We start from the raw sequence: 11,095 nt of genomic DNA on the forward strand, positions 1-11,095 counted from the left end.
CCACAATGCAATGGGCTTGTTGAGAGATTCAACAGGACCCTAAAAGGGATGATTCATGGACTACCTGAAAAGCTTCGGCGTAGATGGGACGTCCTGATCCCCTGCCTTTTATTCGCTTACAGAGAAGTCCCACAGAAGGGGGTTGGCTACAGCCCTTTTGAACTTTTGTACGGGCATCCTGTAAGAGGACCCCTGTGTTTGGTGAAGGAAGGATTGGAGAGACCTCTCAAAAAGCCTGCAACCAACATAGTGGACTATGTGCTTGGTCTCCGCTCGCGGAAGGCTGAATACATGGAGAAGGCATCCGAAAACCTTAAGGCCAGCCAAGAACTCCAAAAAGCTTGGCATGACCAAAAGGCTGTCTTGACTGTTTACCAGCCCGGACAGAAGGTGTGGGTGTTGGAGCCAGTGGCCCCAGCAGCACTCAAGGACAAATGGTCCGGGCCCTACACCATCCTGGAGAAGAAGGGAGAGGTCACCTACCTGGTAGACCTGGGAACTCCCCGGAGCCCCCATAGGGTGCTCCATGTCAACAGGCTCAAGGCATATGTCGACAGGAAGGACATGAGTTTGCTCATGGCCATAGATGAGGGACAGGAGGAGGAGAGTGACCCTCTCCCCGACCTGCTCACTCAGAACCCTGACGATGGGTCGGTAGATGGTGTTGTCTTTTGTGGCAGCCTCTCCGAACATCAACAGGAGGATTGTAAACAGGTTCTTCAATCCTTCCGACATATGTTCTCTCTAACACCCAGTCAGACCAATTGGTGCACCCATGAGGTTGACACTGGTGACAGCTTGCCCGTCAAGAGTAAAATCTACAGGCAGCCTGATCACGTTAGAGACTGCATCAAGAGTGAAGTGCAGAAAATGTTGGAGCTGGGAGTCATTGAACCCTCAGATAGCCCTCGGCTAGTCCCGTAGTTCTAGTGCCGAAACCTCACACCCCGGGCGGTAAGAAAGAGATGAGGTTCTGCGTAGACTACAGGGGTCTCAATGCAGTCACTAAGACTGACGCCCACCCTATACCAAGGGCAGACGAGCTTATCGATAGATTGGCTTCGGCCAACTAATTAAGTACGTTTGACCTGACAGCTGGGTATTGGCAAATCAGGTTAGCTGAGGACGCCAAGCCTAAGACTGCATTTTCTACCCCTGGTGGGCATTATCAGTTCGTGGTGATGCCCTTTGGTTTGAAAAATGTACCTGCCACCTTCCAACGGTTGGTGAATCACGTTCTCACTGGGCTGGATGACTTCTGTGCGGCGTATCTTGACGATATTGCTGTCTTTAGCTCCACCTGGGAGGATCACCTGGTCCACCTGCGGAAAGTGTTAGAGGCTCTGCAAGTCGCAGGTCTCACTATCAAGGCTACCAAGTGCCAGATAGGGCAGACACAGGTTGTATACTTGGGCCACCTCGTCGGTGGAGGCCAAGTTCAACCACTGGAGAGCAAGATACAGTCAATCAGGGACTGGGCTCCTCCAACCACCCAGACTCAGGTTCGAGCTTTCTTGGGCCTGACTGGTTACTACCGGAAGTTCGTCAGGAATTACGGATCGATTGTGACTCCGCTCAATGAACTGACGAGTAAGAAAATGCCAAAAAAGGTTCAGTGGACAGCGAGCTGTCAAAAAGCATTCGATGACCTAAAACAGGCCATGTGCACGGCACCTATCCTCAAGAGTCCAGACTACTCCAAACCATTCATTGTCCAAACAGATGCTTCTGAGTTGGGTGTGGGAGCTGTTCTATCTCAACTGAATTTTGATGGTAATGACCAGCCCATTGCTTTTATAAGCAGACGGTTGACCCCCAGAGAGAAACATTGGTCAGCTATAGAGAGGGAGGCCTTCGCTGTGGTGTGGGCCCCGAAGAAACTGAGACCATACTTGTTTGGCACTCATTTCAAGATTCAGACCGACCATAAGCCCCTCCTATGGCTAAATCAGATGAAGGGTGAAAACCCCAAACTACTTAGGTGGTCCATTTCCCTACAGGGGATGGACTTCACAGTGGAGCATAGACCTGGCACTGATCATGGCAATGCAGATGGGCTCTCCAGGTATTTCCACTTAGAACAAGAAGACTCACCTGGTCAAGGTTAGCTTATTGTCCCAACGTTTGGGGGGGGGGGGCCATGTAGGAGAGTAGGGTCTGCAATCCTATGATCACCCGGACTTTTTGCTTTTGTTTCACTGGTTTACGACTTTCTTGGGCTGTGGGCCTGCCAATCAGACCCCCAGCCTAGCTGTTCTCTCACTAAATTGATATGTGTACCTTAGGTGCATTACCCAATTGGACTTGGGCCACCCTGTCAGACCCTGTAACTCAGGGCATCGGTGTACCCAGGGCCTACCAGGGGCTGAAGCATGTATTATGCCACCCCTGGATGGCCACCTAAATCTGACACAACTAGCTGCACGACAGCTGGGGCCACATGGCATACTCGCCCGTTGCTGTAGGTGTAGTATCCCTATACCTAACCTTAAAATGGACACCCGAGCTCCTATCAGTCACTCCTATGGCAGGCCTTGACAATCCTGAAGGCAGAGTGCATGGAACCGTGTGAATTGGGCTCTGGCACGAGCCGAGCCCGGTTGCAGCTTGCGGAACCAAATCCCAATGGCTGTTCCAAGATAACGCATATCATATCGGTAACTTCGGTATCGCGTTATCCAGGCATGTCGAGTAAGGTGTCATACGAATCGGGATGCTGCCCCCTCACCAATTCTGGTGATGAGGTTAGCACTCCGCCCTTCTAGTGGGACACAACATGTACGTAACTGTGAACCCCTGGTTAAAGTTAACTGGAGCCTCAGCTCCACAAAATGGACGCTGCCACCTCAGACACGAGTCTGACCTCCTGCTGCTGGGAGTCCTTCCAGCGAGGAGAGCTTGGACAAAGGGTTTCCTGTCAAGGGCGGTGTTCGCACCGTCCCAGACAGGGTTTGTGTATTCTGGGTAGGTGGGCTTTGCGAGAAGGTGACTGCGGAGTGGCACCCCGGTGCTCACTACGTATCTGCCGGCTAGAACCAGTTCCAGGGGCGCGCAGCCCCTGACCTGGGGAAAGTCCAGCAGGGGGAGAGGGCTGTAACTACCCCCCTTCCTGGTCCCACCCTTAGGGCAGGACCTAGTCATGTACCCACCCCTTTCTTTAGGATAAAGGCCGGAGCGGGGATCCTTCCAAATTAGATCATCTTTGAATCAAGAATACTTTCTACGAAAGAACTTCGAGACTCTTCTCAAGATTTCTCCCTTGTGGCTAAGGAGTAGTCACCCTGCATCCGCAGGCACCATCTAAGAACTCTGCGGTTTGCTGCAAGTCCTTCCTCAAGGATCCGACGGCCCAGCTCGACGAGAACTGGCTTCCCTGGCACCTCTGACCTCTACCCACGTCGTCAGCTCAGCTGAGATCTGTGGGTGCGACGAGACCTCGAGGGACCGGCCATCATCAAAACCTGCACGCTTTCTTAATCAGCGCGACCATCGAAGCAATTCTCTGGTGAGTGCTCTGGGGTCCGAGAAGCCCCGACCCTGAGTAGCTCCAGCACCGAAGTGCAGTCTCCCAGCATCTCCACGATCTGCGTGGGGCCCTTCTGCTCGCTGCTCAGCACGTTGTCTGGTCACTAGCCGCTGGCTTGTGCCCTTCTTTGACGACATCCGACAACCAACGCTGCTGGTCTGGTTGCTCCAGATCGGCCCTTGCTCCCTTTTTCGAGAGGAGCACCCCGGACCCTCCTGGTCCACTCAAGACGCCATCTTAGGCCCACCACGTGGCCCTGAGATCTGCCAAGGATTGTTGCCCCAATCCTGGGCCCAGCGACGCCGACAGCATCAACCTTCGTGGGACAGCTCGCACCTCCATCCTGGTCGCCGACAACGCCTCCTGGTCCATGAGACTGCAGAGCCTAGCGTCGCCCACTCACCTAGTCGAGGTGACGGCCAACCGGTGCCTTCCTGGTACCCTCTGACTACTGGCTAGTAGTATGAACTTGGTCCCCTCTGCTTTCAGGTATCAACAATCACTGATCCAGGCTTGGATCTCTACGAACTATTCATCACTGGTCGCCGGCCAGCAACTCCTTTTCTTCCGGCTCCTGGCTCGTCAGCGAAGACCCCGACGCCTGTAAGACTTGTGCAGCCGCAGCCCTCGTGGCTAAGTAACTTCGGCATTTCGGTGCCTGCATAGCCTCCTTACTCTAGGGTCCCGAGTCCCTCGCTTCCGACTTGCCTTATCGGGTCCGCCCGAGACCATTAAACTTTCCGTGCCCTCGGGCACTTGTTTTAAATTGTGCGCTTGAAGTATTTTCTAAGAGCTTTGGTTCTGTGCTTAGTACCCTGTCCTCATAAAGAGTACAGGGCTGTTGTGATTGTAATAAATATACTGTTTATTTTCATAACACTTGTGTGGTGTCTTTTCACTTGGTGTTCAAGGGGTATGTGGTGGTATTACAGCTAGCTTAACACGCCCTCTAGAGTTTAGCCCGAAGACTGCTCGTATCCACGCTACTAGGATAGCTGGTCTAAGGTTGACTTACAACCAATCACCATAAGGGTCGTTTGGAACGATACATAGTGGTCGCTAGAATAGCGAACGCTGCATATCGGGCCAACTTCTCACACCAAGCAACTATCTACATCTCAAATAAGTACGTGTTGGTGGTGCTGTGATAGCCCTGATGAAGCCCTGTTTAGCGAGAAACGCATTGGCTGCTTGTTTGTCGGGTTGAAGCTAATAAAGAGGAATTTCAAACTTCACCCGAAGTCTCAAGATTATATGTTCTTACTGGTTGAATTGAATATTTGAGTTGCTTCTCTGTTTTTGTGTTTTCTGTATTATTGTATGGTCTGTAAGCATCAGACCTTGGAGGTGGGCAACAGTTTTTCTTGACACTACTTTGGTACTTACAAACCTGAGTGACTATCTAGGCTGTGTGGCCTTCATTATCCCTGGCTGCTTAATTTGGCTGGATTAGTAAAAATTAAACTACCATCCTCAGATGGATTTATGGTAGCAGTGAAGGTACATCAAACAAAATATAGTATGGATGATGAGTGGCATCAATTGAATTTAGAAAAGCTCCAACTTTCCCAATAAAAAATCTAGATTTTTTTACATTTCTTTGTGAATTAAAGACAATATTTCATCATTTGTTTACTTGTCTGATGAATGCTTGTTTCTATTTTTTGTGTATTGTTTTGCAGTTCAAATCGTTGAACATGCATAGACCAAGGTCCCCGGCTACCAGTAATGACTCAGTGGTGGTCCCGGAATTCCAATAATGGTTCAATGGGGGTCCCCCGCTTCAAGTAATAATGCAGTGGTGGCCCCTGGATTCCAATAATGATTTAATGTGGGTCCCTAACTTCCTGTAACAAATCAGTGGGGGGAGGGGGGGGGGGGGTACCGGGATTCCAATAATGATTTGTTGGGGGTCCCCAGCTTCCGGTAATGACTCCATGTTGGCCCCTGGATTCCAATAATGACTCAGTGGGGGACCCTGGATTCCAATATTGAGTCACTGGGTGTTCCCGGCTTCCAGTAATGGTGCAGTGGGATCCCCAGATTCCAATAAGGATTCATTGGGGGTCCCCAGCTTCTAGTATTGATTCAGTGGGGGTGGGGATGCCAATATTAATTCATTCAGGGTCCCCAGCTTCCAGTAATGAATCAGTGGGAGGGGTCCCTGGATTCTAATAATGTTTCATTGGGGGTCCCGAACTTCCAGTAATGACTCGAGAGGGGTCCCCGGATTCCAATAATTTTTCATTGGGGGTCCCCAGCTTCCAGTAATGTTTCAGTGGGGGGAGAGGTGCCAAAAATTATTCACTGGGGGTCCCCAACTTCTAGTAAGGACTCAGTGGGGGGTGGGTTCCCTGTATTCCAATACTGATTCATTGGGGGTCCCTGGCTTCCAATAATGACTCTACGGCAGTCCCTGGATTCCAATAATGATGTATTGTGGGTCCCAGCTTCAGTAATGTCTCAGTGGTGGCCCCCAGATTTCAATAATAAGTCATTACAGGTCCCCGATCTCCAGTAATAAATCAGTGGTTGTCCCTAGATTCCAATAAAGATTCAATGAGGTTCCCTGGGTTCCAGTAATGATTAAGTGGGGTCCACAGAATCAAAAGGTAAAGAAACACTGCACTAGTGTAGCCAGGTTGCATCTTTGCAGACACTGTTCTATCTCAGAATACATCTCAGCAGACAGAAGTGTATTTTAGGAGGCACCTCTACAGGCAGTAATCTGTCTCAGAATACATCTCAGCAGACACTTGTGTATCCCAGGATGCACCTCTACAAGCAGTAATCTATCCCAGAATACAACTCAGCAGACACTAGTGTATCCCAGGATGCGCCTCTACAGGCAGTAATCTATCCCAAAATACATCTCAGCAGACAGTAGCGTATCCAGGATGCACCTCTACAGGCAGTACTCTATCCCAGAATACAACTCAGCAGACACTAGAGTATCCCAAGGATGCACCTCTACAGGCAGTAATCTGTCTCAGAATACAACTCAGCAGACATTAGAGTAGGCCAGGATGCATCTCTACAGGCAGTAATCTATCCCAGAATACATCTCAGCAGACACTAGAGTAGCCCAGGATGCACCTCTACAGGCAGTACTCTGTTCCAGAATACATCTCAGCAGACACTAGAGTATCCCAGGATGCAACTCTACAGGCAGTAATTTATCCCAGAATACATCTCAGCAGACACTTGAGTATCCCAGGTAGCACCTCTACAGGCAGTAATCTATCCCAGAATACAACTCAGCAGACACTAGAATATCCCAGGATGCAACTCTACAGGCAGTAATCTATCCCAGAATACAACTCAGCAGACAGTAGCGTATCCCAGATGCACCTCTACAGGCAGTAATCTGTCCCAGAATACATCTCAGCAGACACTAGAGTAACCCAGGATGCAACTCTACAGGCAGTAATCTATCCCAGAATACATCTCAGCAGACACTTGTGTATCCCAGGATGCACCTCTACAGGCAGTAATCTATCCCAGCATACAACTCAGCAGACACTAGAGTATCCCAGGATGCCACTCTACAGGCAGTAATCTATCCCAGAATACAACTCAGCAGACAGTAGCGTATCCAGGATGCACCTCTACAGGCAGTAATCTGTCCCAGAATACATCTCAGCAGACACTAGAGTATCCCAGGATGCAACTCTACACGCAGTAATCTATCCCAGAATACATCTCAGCAGACACTTGTATATCCCAGGTTGCACCTCTACAGGCAGTAATCTATCCCAGAATACAACTCAGCAGACACTAGAGTATCCCAGGATGCAACTCTACAGGCAGTAATCTATCCCAGAATACAACTCAACAGACAGTAGCGTATCCAGGATGCACCTCTACAAGCAGTAATCTATCCCAGAATACAACTCAGCAGACACTAGAGTATCCCAAGAATGCACCTCTACAGGCAGTAATCTATCCCAGAATACAACTCAGCAGACACTAGAGTATCCCAAGGATGCACCTCTACAGGCAGTAATCTGTCCCAGAATACATCTCGGCAGACACCAGAGTATCCCAGGATGCAACTCTACAGGCAGTAATCTGTCCCAGAATACAACTCAGCAGACACTAGAGTATCCCAAGGATGCACCTCTACAGGCAGTAATCTGTCCCAGAATACATCTCGGCAGACACCAGAGTATCCCAGGATGCAACTCTACAGGCAGTAATCTGTCCCAGAATACAACTCAGCAGACACTAGAGTATCCCAAGTATGCACCTCTACAGGCAGTAATCTGTCCCAGAATACATCTCGGCAGACACTAGAATATCCCAGGATGCAACTCTACAGGCAGTAATCTGTCCCAGAATACAACTCAGCAGACACTAGAGTATCCCAAGGATGCACCTCTACAGGCAGTAATCTGTCCCAGAATACATCTCGGCAGACACTAGAGTATCCCAGGATGCAACTCTACAGGCAGTAATCTGTCCCAGAATACAACTCAGCAGATACTAGTGTATCCCAGGATGCACGTCTACAGGCAGTAATCTGTCCCAGAATACATCTCGGCAGACACTAGAGTATCCCAGGATGCAACTCTACAGGCAGTAATCTGTCCCAGAATACAACTCAGCAGACACTTGTGTATCCCAGGATGCACGTCTACAGGCAGTAATCTGTCCCAGAATACATCTCGGCAGACACTAGAGTATCCCAGGATGCAACTCTACAGGCAGTAATCTGTCCCAGAATACAACTCAGCAGACACTAGACTAGAGTATCCCAAGGATGCACCTCTACAGGCAGTAATCTGTCCCAGAATACATCTCGGCAGACACTAGAGTATCCCAGGATGCAACTCTACAGGCAGTAATCTGTCCCAGAATACAACTCAGCAGACACTTGTGTATCCCAGGATGCACGTCTACAGGCAGTAATCTGTCCCAGAATACATCTCGGCAGACACTAGTGTATCCCAGGATGCAACTCTACAGGCAGTAATCCGTCCCAGAATACAACTCAGCAGACACTTGTGTATCCCAGGATGCACGTCTACAGGCAGTAATCTGTCCCAGAATACAACTCAGCAGACACTAGAGTATCCCAAGGATGCACCTCTACAGGCAGTAATCTGTCCCAGAATACATCTCGGCAGACACTAGAGTATCCCAGGATGCAACTCTACAGGCAGTATTCTGTCCCAGAATACAACTCAGCAGACACTTGTGTATCCCAGGATGCACGTCTACAGGCAGTAATCTGTCCCAGAATACATCTCGGCAGACACTAGAGTATCCCAGGATGCAATTCTACAGGCAGTAATCTGACCCAGAATACAACTCAGCAGACACTTGTGTATCCCAGGATGCACGTCTACAGGCAGTAATCTGTCCCAGAATACATCTCGGCAGACACTAGAGTATCCCAGGATGCACGTCTACAGGCAGTAATCTGTCCCAGAATACAACTCAGCAGACACTAGAGTATCCCAAGGATGCACCTCTACAGGCAGTAATCTGTCCCAGAATACATCTCGGCAGACACTAGAGTATCCCAGGATGCAACTCTACAGGCAGTAATCTGTCCCAGAATACAACTCAGCAGACACTTGTGTATCCCAGGATGCACGTCTACAGGCAGTAATCTGTCCCAGAATACATCTCGGCAGACACTAGAGTATCCCAGGATGCAACTCTACAGGCAGTAATCTGTCGCAGAATACAACTCAGCAGACACTTGTGTATCCCAGGATGCACGTCTACAGGCAGTAATCTGTCCCAGAATACATCTCGGCAGACACTTGTTTATCCCAGGATGCAACTCTACAGGCAGTAATCTGTCCCAGAATACAACTCAGCAGACACTAGAGTATCCCAGGATGCACTTCTACAGGCAGTAATCTGTCCCAGAATACATCTCGGCAGACACTTGTGTATCCCAGGATGCAACTCTACAGGCAGTAATCTGTCCAAGAATACAACTCAGCAGACACTAGAGTATCCCAAGGATGCACCGCTACAGGCAGTAATCTGTCCCAGAATACATCTCGGCAGACACTAGAGTATCCCAGGATGCACCTCTACAGGCAGTAATCTGTCCCAGAATACATCTCGGCAGACACTAGAGTATCCCAGGATGCAACTCTACAGGCAGTAATCTGTCCCAGAATACATCTCAGCAGACAGTAGCGTATCCCAGGATGCACCTCTACAGGCAGTAATCCGTCCCAGAATACAACTCAGCAGACACTAGAGTATCCCAGGATGCACCTCTACAGGCAGTAATCTGTCCCAGAATACATCTCGGCAGACAGTAGCGTATCCCAGGATGCACCTCTACAGGCAGTAATCCGTCCCAGAATACAACTCAGCAGCCACTAGAGTATCCCAGGATGCACCTCTACAGGCAGTAATCTATCCCAGAATACAACTCAGCAGACACTAGTGTATCCCAGGATGCACCTCTACAGGCAGTAATCTATCCCAGAATACAACTCAGCAGACACTAGAGTATCCCAGAATACAACTCAGCAGACACTAGTGTATCCTAGGACTTATTTGGCTGTCAGCAGGTCTCTTTTATAGTCTGTTGGGCCGGTTTTTACTGCTGGTTTTCATGATATTAAAATAAAGATTGCCAGCAGCCTGCTCAGACCCAGGCAGGCTTCATTGCCTTGCAAAGCACACGTAGAGCGTGTCTTTAAAGGTCGAAGCAGCTCCACATTCAAACCTGGGCCACTTCTTCAAGTATCTGACTCGGTAATGGGCCCCTCTTATTTTGATGCCCGGGTCTATTCCCTGTCCCAGTCCGACCCTGCCTCGCACTGACTCCTGCTCGCCCCCCCCCTCCTCTCAGAGAGCCCACTGCCCCCCACACTCCGAGCCCCCAGGGGAGGGAGGGCTTCTTACGCACCAGGCCTGCTCGTTATGGAGCAGGACGCAGAGGAAACGGGATTAGAGAATCAATATTGTGCGCATTACCTCTGAGCCGAGCTGAGCTCCTAAAGCCACAGCACTGATCTCTGGCCCTCGGAGGCCCGGGCGCGTGCCTGCGCGCGTGCACGGCCCAGCGCGCACGTGCGTGAGAGCGCCTGGATCATTAAAGGGTTCCCTGTCCGACTGTGTGTGTGCACAGAGAAGCAGCGCGCGGACAGGAGTGGGCGTGTGAGCGCGTGGGTGGCTGATTTGCACGTGTGTGGATGTCCTTGCAGAGGCACAAGTGTGAGCGCGTGGGTGGTGGATGTGCACGTGAGTGCATGTCCGTGCACAGGCGCACGCGTGAGCGCGTGGGTGGTTGATGCACGTGTGTGCGTGTCCCTGCACAGGCACAAGTGTGAGCGCGTGGGTGGCTGATGTGCACGTGTGTGCATGTCCGTGCACAGGCACAAGTGTGAGCGCGTGGGTGGCTGATGTGCACGTGTGTGCATGTCCGTGCACAGGCACAAGTGTGAGCGCGTGGGTGGCTGATGTGCACGTGTGTGCCTGTCCGTGCACAGGCGCACGCGTGAGCGCGTGGTGGATAGTTACACGCTCACTGCTGACATCGCCTATGACCTGTTGCTCACACTGCTGAATCCTGGCACGGCTGAGTCAGTC

The sequence above is a fragment of the Lissotriton vulgaris genome, chromosome 10 (assembly GCF_964263255.1).
Source record: "Lissotriton vulgaris chromosome 10, aLisVul1.2, whole genome shotgun sequence".
Taxonomy (NCBI): Eukaryota; Metazoa; Chordata; class Amphibia; order Caudata; family Salamandridae; genus Lissotriton; species Lissotriton vulgaris.